This window comes from Pezoporus flaviventris, unplaced genomic scaffold (assembly GCF_033815535.1).
Source record: "Pezoporus flaviventris isolate CSIRO_AGI_PZ_B2104156 unplaced genomic scaffold, CSIRO_AGI_Pfla_v1 ptg000213l, whole genome shotgun sequence".
NCBI lineage: Eukaryota > Metazoa > Chordata > Aves > Psittaciformes > Psittacidae > Pezoporus > Pezoporus flaviventris.
Genome location: NW_026892761.1, coordinates 7,249,093 through 7,260,432, shown reverse-complemented (window position 1 = coordinate 7,260,432; position 11,340 = coordinate 7,249,093). Strand labels below are relative to the sequence as shown.

Genomic DNA, 11,340 nt, shown 5'->3' with positions numbered 1-11,340 from the left:
ATGCTCCCTTCTAGCACACTCTTTCTTTCCATCCCCCCCCCCCCCCCCCCCCCCCCCCCTTTGAAGCATGCTACAGCCAATGTGCTTCTCTCCAAACTAAACAGTTTTTCTCCAGCAGGGACAGACAGATGGCTTTAGCTAAACTCCTAGTTTTCTATCTGGTACATCATACACTAAAGTCACACTTGATCCCTGCCTTTCCCTTTGGGTGTTGTGACTTAACCCTTGAGCTGCACTGGGACTTCTACTCAAAACCTTTTTACGTGATGTTGCAGACATACCTGCACTGAAATTTTATTTCACAAGCTTTTAACCTACTGCAAGTTCAGGTGACATTTAATGCTGCCATCCTCTGTTCAGCAGCAATATTTTGGTAGCAAGAACTTGCCAATTAATATTTGACCCTTTGACTTGCATTTTCAAGACAGAAATCTGAACGTTCCCTCAGTATTTTTATAGGAAAATTCTCTAATTCTTACCACCAAGAAATCAGTAGCTTGCAAATATCCACTAATACAGTAAACACTTTACCGTTGTCTTGTACATATATTTCATACACCGCTGTGGCATTAAAACAAGTTTATTTCCATTTTTATCAAAACCAAAAGATTTCAGGAGTTTGTTGTGTGAACTGTCTCTTCATTTCTGTTAATAAAGCAGCCGCTACTTGGATTAACAGGTTGGTATAACTAGTGTCTTCTGTTCCTCTCATAACTTATCTGCCTCACTGTAACACCAGCTCGTTTATAATAATCCATTACAGTAACCTGCATTGCAGGGGCAGAGACAGTGACTAGATCTGACTTCTAGTGCTTTATGTTTTAATTTGACTTTATCTTTCATCATCAGCCCCACTAATAAATATGAAAAGGTTGAGTTCATTTATTTCTGCAGCAGAAAAGCATTGGTCTCCATGGTTACTCACAGCCATGTAGCTTTACTTGCACCATAAGCTGCTTTTTTCCCCTTCACAGAATTTGCATTGGATCCTCCATCTTGAGTTTTTTACAGGTATTTTTAAAACAAGAGCATTTATTTCCGTCTCTGCACGCTGGGCTGTACGAATGTATGCAAAGCCAATCATCTGGAAAGTGCATAACCTCTTCCTAATGCTCCTTATTCAGAGAACCAAGTGGGTTTGGGGTTTTTACACCTAATTTGAAATAAATAAAGCTACAGGTGCAGAGATGAACTGTGCTACTCCTGGTCCTGCCTAAACAGCATCTGCGTCACAAAGCAGCACACCCAAAGCTCCATAACAGCTTTGCAGATAGTTTATTTATACCATTCCACTTTTATTACACAACAGCTCATAAACCCCTATTCCTGTTTTGGAGTGCTCAGAGCTTCAGCCATGTGCTATTACTGAGTTTTTAAATTCTGACATTGACTTCTCTTGTAAAATCTGATCATTTGTGTGTCAGTGAAGCTGGCACCATTAGCACAGGACAGTTTCAACAGGCTTCTAGAGCACTCTTCAGCCTTCTGACCATCCGAGGTATAAAAATGTGAAGGTAAACAAAGTGAGGGCTTGTACATTCTCTCCATTGATTTCAAGTGCAAACTACTGTGATCAAATCTTAGAATATACATTCCAGCCTCCATATAGCTAGTACAATATGATCAGAAACTTTTAGCTGCCCTTGCAGGTGCTAGCCAAAGATCTGAAATGTAACAGTTGCTTCTTCCTAATGTCATCAAGGATGAACTGAGAATAAACTAGGGGCAGCCTTTCCCAAAAACTCTTTTGTAGCCAAAAATTAATTACTTTGATACTTGGTACCTACATAGTTCATAGGAAAAAAGGTCTTCCGTTCAGTAGTTGGGGCAGGTCACAGGGGTGTGCTGCTGACAGATGATGTCTCTGAAAGAAAATAGGACGAAAATTAATCTTAAAGAACAGGCAATGCTACTTTAGGGTGTTGACAATGTAAGAGACATGGGGTGGGGGGAAATCAGCTCAGGACTGAGGTTACTTTACAGTACAAGATCATTGGCTTTGTAACCAATGCTGACAGTGTGAAGTTTACCTTCACACCTGATTCTACTGACTTGGCAATCAGCTGGATTAATAGTGAACAGATAAAAATAGAGTAGAACACAGGGGAAATTAGCTTTATAGCACAGAAAAATGCAAATTAATTGGTAACCCTGGAAAATACTGACTCCAGAAGAAATGCAGAAAGGGATTTGGGTTTGCTTCTGGGGTGTTTAAGAATTCAAATAATTGATTAACCCTGAATTGAGGAGATAAAAATCATTTTTCTGTAGTGCAGCAATTCAAACCTCTAGCTACAATCACAGTCTCAATGGAAGATGAAGAGCCCCTCTTTCCCTTAAAGCTAACGGTCTTCAGGCTCTAAACTTAACCTATTTCCAGAGAACAGTTTGCTATTTAGATGTAATCCTCACATTTATTTGTATTTAATTCTCCTTCATATGTTTCAAGCTGTGCAGCTGGTTACAAACATCCACTGCTAATTCTCTGGAACAGACACTGGCTCCCCATAGCCATCTAGGCACAACTTAAGAAGTAAATACTCATTTATACTATCATCAAGGTACTGGCTGGCAGAGCTGCAGCATGGACAAGAGTTCTGCTGATCAGCTTCTGATTTGCACATCCTGGAGATCAATACCATGCTCCAGAGGGGCATTTGCTAGCTGTAAGAATATACACACTTTGCTAGGAGGAGAAACATAATCATCACCAGATGCATGTGGTTATGAAGTTTTTAAGTCCAGAACCAAACAAAAGGAGATGGGCTCCTCTTAATGGACCGAATACTAAATACAAAATGTAAGGTTTTTATCTAAGATTGGAAATCAGCAGTCACAACCACTGAGACACAAAGAAGAATCTGAATTGATCATATAAGAACTACTAGTAATGAGGTTCACCTCTGCAAAATAGGTTCACCTAACCAAAGCAGCAGTAAACCAGCCAGCTGTAACAATTCACAGGGAATACCAACATTTCCTCCATTCTCCCTAAAATAAAAGCAGAGAGCAAGGAAAGTTGAAGGTCACTCCAATTTTCAAAGGGAAATAATCTGTCCTTCATTTCTAGAATATTGCAGTGGTCACACCAGGAGAAAACAAGGCAGGAAGTATGTTATGAGTTAACAGTAACTGAACTGAAAAAGCTAGGTGACAAACTGTTTGCAGAAAGCTCTGATCAGAGCAATCAAAGTAAGGACAGGAGCCTCTCTAAAAGCAGACTCAGGATTTCCCATATCTCATGAAATCACTGCCCCACTGTATTTGTAACCAGTTATTTTAGGACTTCTCAGCACTGCTATCCAGAACGTCTCCAAATAGATGATGCTATGATTGAAGTAACAGTTTGGGGTTTGGGTTTTTTTGAGATCCTTGCACTAGTACTCTGATGCCTTTATGAATAATACCTTATTATAATGATCCATAGATAGACTTGTTCCCTTCTGACCTGTAGATACTGTATGTTTTCTGCATACCCTCTGTAACTGTGCCATAAATACTGCAAAAGTGCCTCCTCCTGTTTTACATCTACCCCACTAAACTTGCACCAAGGAACACTCATTAGCATCTTATATTAAAGGAACTACTTTAGCCTTCATTATCTTCAAGCATGGCTACTGAATCCATAGTAAATGAGAGGCAAAGATCCCAATCCGTATGACTTGACTGTTTTACAAGGAAAGGGTGTGAGAAAAGCTTTCTTTCATAGTGGCACAAATGCCATACAGGGTTAAAAGACAAAGGCATAAGGAATCTCTGTGCTGTGCACATCACACACGCTGAAGATGAAATAATTCCTTTGTGGTCGGGCTGCTGTGAAACTTAAAGGATAAGTGATGTGGTTGCCTGCTAAGGAGTCAGGGGGAGAGAAGAGGGTGAAAACGTCTTGAAATTCCAAAGCCTATTGAAGTCATCAGAAAAGAAAGGTTTAAGTAGTAGCAAACAGCCTTTCACCTCTAGATTACTTGATTCCTGTGTGTCACAATCTTCTAAAGGCCAGATTATGGCCCTTAGGAAGTAGGTGCTCTCATTGGGTACAGCCATACCATAACATACAACCACTGGTGGCTCTGACTCCAGCAGTGGCTTGCTGAAGTCCAAGTGGCATTAAGATTAAACTGTCTTTATGTTTAATCCAGGCTATAAAGGCCTTGGGCAAGGTTCTGCCATTTCACTGGTGTCTATAAGCACTTATGGCACCTATCCAGTGTAAATACATATCCTTATTTCTCCTCTTATCCCTTAGGTGAGTCTTGAGACAGCAGAGCAGAGTGTAGCAAGCTTACCTGAGAAACACAAGATGGAAACAGGTATCTTTGTTGAGATGCCCTATAGCCTTGTCTACTTCATCCCAAACCTGCAAACTATTAACAAACTTAAAGATCCAGCAATGAGTGAATAAACTGAGGAAATAAGGATTATAAGAATTACAGAGGAATTTAGCTTTTGGAAGGCAGCATACCAAGTTCAGATGAAGCTAGATCAAATAGTAGAAATGAAAGGATTAAAACATTTGTGAGAGCTTTTGAAAAATAAAGTACGCACAACAACTCTGCACTTGCAGGCAAATAAAAGAAATGGCATGTAGAATCATGCCTGAAAGATTAAAACTTGTGGTTGCAGCTTTAGGGACTTCAGTCAGTTGCATTTCAACAGGCAGTAAAGTTATCCAGGGAGACAAGTTGTGTGACATAGTATCTAAGGCACTAAAAGCACCCCTTGAGAAATACAGTTTGAAGCCCCTGAAAGCCAGGCCCCCGGTGGACAGAACTGAATATGTGAGAGCAGGAAGAAAATGACCCATTTAAGAGCACAGTGGTTACTCCGACAACTGCAATCCAGCATCAGAACAGCAAAGCTGGGTCAAAAGGTGATCACTTACAGGTTGTATCACATCCAGGAAACAGCTTAATTCACAGACAATTAGATTCTACCTTCTATTGAAGAAAAATAAATGCTGGGCTGAGTGTGTTTGCTTGCTCAGTTCCATTTTCATTGCCAGGCTTCAGTCAGCCTGCACAGCAACATCACTTTAAGGCAAGCGCTCTAAGAACTGCTGATGGGAAACAATTTTCTGTGTCCACTTCTATCGAGGAATGGATCCAGAAATCCATTTTGGTACTGCTTTTATAGTGCAGATGCAAGACATCAACCCCTGTGGGACCATGAGCTCAGCGCAGCTAGACCAATTCACTGTCCACCCCCTGCTCTTCTCTTTCCCAGCAGCTTCCCAAGCAGATCAGGAACAAGTAGTGCTTCACCTGCCTACAAATATAACGAATACACTCTGGGAAGCAGCCAGGCAAGTGCAGTGGGTAAGGTCTTTTTGTGGTGCAGGGGCACTGGTACAGTCAGAGCGGAAAGGTTTGGCACCATTATAAGGCTTTCTGACCCTATTCCAAACAGTCTGTTTATTCAGGCTGCTTGTGGTGTGCCTGACCACAACAGCTAAAACACTGAGCTGCTTTCCCAAACAGAGAAAAGAGAAGATTACCTACAAAAAGGAGGATGGTTTTTATTTCACACAGGAGAAAGTTAACCTTCCACATGCTGCATCTCTGGAAATGCAGCTGCTAACTTGAACCTTCCCTCTTACTCTAAGAGCAATTGTTCCAGAGCCATCAAAAAAAGTCTTCTTCAAGGTTACTGAATTTAAAGCCTTGAATGTCTTTACAATAACTGTACTGGGGTAGCTATCCCTCTGAACTGAGCTCCTGATCAATTCTCAGCTTCAAAGCTGAGAAAGAAGTAATAATAAAATATAACTATTCTATGAGTTTGTCCACTCCACTGGGCTGTGGCAATGATTTTCCCTGAAGTACTCTTCATGTTTCCAGAACTCCTGAATCCATTTCTTTCACATCTGCTGCCTACCACCTGAAGCAGCACTAAAATACCTTTCCCTTGACATCAATAAACATCTTTGCTCCTGTTAGTTTACAGTGAAAGGCCGCCAAGCTCTCTGGAGTGGATCAGCACTGCTGCAGATATCCAAAGAAAACAGAGCAGTTCAAGGAACACTTCTCTGCAGAAACCTGCAACAGAAATCTGAGCTCTGCTCTGAAAGATAAAAGGGGATACTTGGCTATTTGGCAAGAGTTACTCTTCAGATTTGGTCCTTCTCACAGGTATTAAATCAATGCCCAGACTTCAGTCTATGGCAAAAACTGAAACCTGTTTCTTCAGCACCTTCAAAATCAAGCAATTATTCTCACTCTTTTCCAACTAAGTTTCAAAAATGACTATTTGGATTCCTCTTGATCTTAACTTTTAATATAATTTTATATGATAATGGTAAACATTTTCATTTCCACTAAAACAGATCTAAAGTTCAACATACTTCTTCAAAACCCATCACCTTTGACTTTCCAACCAGCTTCCTTTCGATTGCCACCAGCCCATCCAGCACAGTGCTGGTGGAATCCTGAGACACACTTTGGGGAGAAGTATGACCTTAAGAACCAAAATGTGTCTTCACACGAGCTCTGATGCTCAGCACAACAAATCCTCACCCACATGTTCTTCTCTGTTAAACACTTGCTATGGACCAAGGAAGTCATTCAATAAGGATGTTTTTTAAAGAGAACAAGGGGTTTGATACCCACTAATGCCGTATCAGAGACCTCTCTTGCTTAGGCTTGCCTCCATGGTAATTCTTAACTCCCATTTGTGGGGCTACTAACCCCACTCTGCCAAGACAAATGAAACCCATCTCTTCTATAGCATGTACTTAATAAACATGCTACTGAAGATGTAACATAGCGCCTCATCTACACCAATGGGAAGAAACAAGCAGTGTAAAACCAGTGTGAAGTCTTATCCTTAGCTAAGTAATGTAACTTCTCAGAACCTTCTTGAAGCTTCTCGAAGGTGTTTAACCAGCATCAAGAAGTCACCTCTCAATTAGTTACTTCAAAGCAGACTGAAGGCTGAAGATAAATCCCAACAACAGCTTTACAAACCAGTCAAACACATCTGCACCTTGGGAAACCAAGGTCGTGTGATATGTCCCAACAGAAAGCAAGTCGTGGCAGAGCCCAGACTTAAATCAGGACTGACAGGGGAATTCTAGCAGAGCCTGCAGCACTGGTTGAAGACTTCACCACCTACAGCTGTCCTCCCCATTCTCCCCCTGAGGATATTTTTCTCTCAATCCAGCGAAGGAAGTGTGTCACCACATCAGAGCCATCCCAGCTCAGTCTGGCACCCTGCCTCCAGTCACTGATGAAGGCAGGTTTGTACTAAGGTGCCAAAACTATGAATTGCAAAAACCAGAGGATGGGTGTAAGTTCTGCTCTAGTAGTAGTTTCTGTCCTAAGGCAAACACAGTAATATCAAACCACTTCAATTTTCAGAATGCAGCTTCTGAACCCAGTTTTTGCTTATCTCCCAGTTTATGTATTTTACCCATCGTGACTTTCAACAGCTAGATTCCATTCTCAGCTTCACACGCACAGCATCCTTAAGGTAAAGAAGCCCACCTATTATTCTGTAATGCTAGAATGTGACTGGATGAGGAGCACAAGGAGCAGAATTCCCCTCCTGAGAACATAAAGTCTTTCCTGACTTGGGTAGCTTTGCCCATCATCAGCTGGAGTCAGCCAAGCTGGACACCTGACCTCAGCCCAGCACATACAACAGCTTCCAGTAACAACCTCTGCACATTCACTCTTCACAGGATTCTTTCTAAAGACCATTTTACCTTCCCCTTTTCCTTCAAACCTGTGGGATTACTGTGAAGGCTTTCCAGGTGATTATGGACTCCTACCTAAATCAATGTTCTTATCTCTGATTGACCAACAGACTGGGGGGAAATAAAAATCCTTCCTATGGAGGTCTGTTACTAGTCTCCTAATTAGAGGACAACATAAACTTTGAGGCATACTGTCCTTATCAAATCACATTATTTGTGGGTCTCAAAAGCACAGAAAATAGTTCACAAACTGACTGTGCAGTTTCAGTCTTAGAACAGCTTATGAACTAATACATGACAGAAATAAGAAATTTACTGATTAGAATTAAATTCATTCCCTCACCAGTCTGCTTGGTAACTCACAAGGCACATGTCTTATCCTTCTTAGCACAATCATATTACCATTTCCATCATAAATCATAAGCTTTTTCTTCCTTTTGCCCTAAATATTCTGTGTAAGCACTTCAGAGGAAGGCCAGTTCCATGCAAGCTCCAAAAAGCATCACATACATCCTTTTGGCTGAAATTTGTCACTAACAAATACCTTTCATTTCTGACTTATGACTAGAATCTCTTCAAGGGAAGGATAAATCAGGCTTCCCTTTGTGCAATGCACATGGAAAATGGTCAAACAGCTATTTTTATTCTATAAATACTAATGAGATACCTAAAGTCAAGAGAATTTAGAAAAAGTACAGGAGAAAAAACAACATCCTTCCCCCCCAACCTCTTCAGCAAAGATCTATTCAACAGCTCAATATTGATCACTGCACAAATCAATAATGTTGCTGAGGCCATGGGAAAGCACAGTTTTTGAGCTGTTCAGTAAGGAGACAGAAACACAGGGGTGCAGCAGCTCTTCTCCTGCCAAAAGAGTGGGGGATGCAGAAGAGATGTGACCACTTTGCAGAATCTCACTGCAAAATGTGTTCTTCCTAAGTGTACAGTCTAAGGTTTTGTGCTTAGGCATGTTATGCACCAGGCTTTCTTCTCTTCAGCGATGGATCCAGCTCCTCACTAATTGAAGCATTTTCCTGATACACTGTTAGCAGAAGGAGCTTGTTCTTTAAAAAGGAAAATCTGGATTTGTTTTGCTGCTGCCATTTGTGACTGCTCTGACAGGCTGTGCCAGACTGCCCCCGCTTCAGCACTCTCAGACTCTCAATTTGTTTCTGATCAAGAAGCAGTAATATATTTGGGGCTGCTCCTCATGTGTTAATCTTCTGGAAAGCCTGAAGGGAATAGGAGAGAGAGAATGGATGGGACAAACTAAGTTAAATACTAACAATAGCACCCAGCAGTTCTACCTGCAGGAGCACAAGGGGCAGAAACTGCCGTTTGACCCTCATATCCTTCTGACACAGGTATTCTCCTTTTACTAATAAGATAACTCTATGCATTCTTTAGTCTTTACTGCAAGGTCTGCTCCCAGAATTTCCAGGTCCCTGTCTAGAGGCACAGTCTAATGAAGTGCGTAAGACAGGGGCAGATCCAGGCAGGGCCCAACACAGCAAACTGCTATTAAAAAAGAAAAAAAACACCAAAACCCCATGGGACCAGATGGCTGCATTTGAGGATGCTCAAGGTGCTGGTTCACATCATTGTGAGGCTGCAGTCAGTCTTATTAAAGGTCAAGGCAATCAGAGGTTCTTGATGAAGGAAGAAAGTAAAATGTCAGGCTTGTCTTCAAGAAGGCCAAGGAGGAAGACAGGGCAGATCTACAGGATATTCAGCTGAACCTCAGCCCCAAAGTATATATGGAGCAAATCTTTTGGAATCCATTTCCAACATTTCAAACAGAAGGAGGCGATTGAAAAGAGTCAGCACAGATCTAACAAGGGCAGTGCTTTGCCAACCTCATTTACAGCTGGTTAGAGTGCAGCTTTGCAGAAAGAAGTACTGGTGGTCCTCAGAGACCAGAAACTGAACTTTTGACTCAGCAGAGCACTCTGGCAGTGAGGGAAGCTAACAGCATACTGGTGTCAGTATGAGCACAACCAACAGGCTGAGGGATGGGGTGGTCCCCTCTATTTAGGCAAGACTGCATCTGAAGACCTGTGTCTGATTTTGGGCTTCCCAGGAGCAGGATTTGCTGGACTGACATGCTTGGAGCAAGTCCAGCAGAGGACAGTCAAGAGGCTCAGCACATGGAGCACATACATTATTAGAAGAGACTTAGACAGCTGGTTTCTTTGATCTGAAGAAGAGAAGTGCAATTTAGTTGATGTCTTCAGCTATCTAATGAGTGAAGACAGAGCTGCTTACCGAGAAAACAGGGCTGGACTCAACTCACAGCTGCATAGCAAAAGAAACCTACAGGCAATGGATGTGAGTTGCAGAAAGAGGAATACTGATCAGACATAAGGGAAAAATGTAGTCAAAGTCTGGAAAAGGTGCCCAGAGAGGCTGCAAAATCTCCCTTCTTGGAGATTTCACAACTTGACTGGACAATATACTGGGCAGCCCAGTCTAACTTCAGTCAGCCCTGCTTTCAGCAGTGAGTTGGGCCTGATGACCTCCAAAAGTTCTTACATTATTCAGTGATTGTAACTGCGGCACAGAGGCAACAAATTACTTGAACTCTGCCTGTGGTCTAAACCACGTTAACCATAAGCTTTAAATTCAGTTATTTCTGGTCTATTATTCCAGGGTGTTAGTCCATCCCAGGTACCGGACTGTCATTGTTGAATTGACTAAGATTCAAGCGAGCACATCCCTCTGGCTAGCCAGTATCCTGAGAAAGGCAGCCCTGTTCTGGAGCACACTCCTTGCAGAGAGTGCATCCTACCTCCTCCTCCAGGTCACTGAAAAGGTATTAGGCAAATACCTGACAAACTACACCTGTAACTACCATCCAGGCAGAGTACAAGCCATTAACAACTACCTTGTCTGTCTAATGATCCAGTCAGTATTTTCATCTATCTAGTAGTCCACCCATCTACATCCTAACATCCCAATTTGGATACAAGGGTGCTGTAGGTGTCTGTATCAAAAGACTTCCTAAGGACAAGGTACACAATACCAACTGCTCTCCCCTTATCTGCAGTTATATCATAGTTATATCATTCTGATGACTTCACAGTTAGAACAAACGCAACATTCCCAATAAAGGAACGGTGCTAGAAAAAATATTCATAAAGGGAAAGTATTAAACCAGATAGGTCCTAGTCCTACTATGTTCCCATGTAAGGCAATGGGAACTGAAAGCACATGGCACCTTGGAGAATCCAGCAGATACTAGAAATGTGGCAAAATTGGAAGTGCTAGATTTAGCCTGGCGAAATATACTGTACTCTAAATGCTCATTGGGAAGGCATTCAGACAAACACACTGACCCACCCACAAGTCACAGGAGATGGAAAATTACACTCAGTTTCCAAGAGTAATACAGCAGGAAACAAAGATCAATGAGGTTTGGCTTGTATGTCAACCACTAGTCAGCGGCTGTGATGCTGTTCTACAGTAGAACAAGAAGAAATCTGTCCACAAATACGAGACTAGCCAGCATGCCTACACTGTCAAATCAAAGCTTAATGTCCTGTCTCCAGCTGAGACCAACAGCTGATGCTTAGAGTATAAAAACAGGGCCAGTATGCAGCATTCCTGCCTTGAATACTCTGCTAACCTACAGGAATTTGGAGCATACA

General features: G+C 41.9%; 1 protein-coding gene across 1 annotated transcript in view; it reads left to right on the top strand.

Annotated features, from left to right (window-relative positions):
• The first annotated feature begins 666 nt into the window (after positions 1 to 666).
• The window catches only part of RIPOR3 (RIPOR family member 3), a 124,243-nt gene continuing 113,569 nt past the window's right edge, over positions 667 to 11,340 (top strand). Inside the window, exon 1 of the mRNA XM_061441616.1 lies at positions 667 to 679. The gene's annotated coding sequence lies outside the window, so the exon portion shown is untranslated. The remainder of the gene's footprint in view (positions 680 to 11,340) is intronic.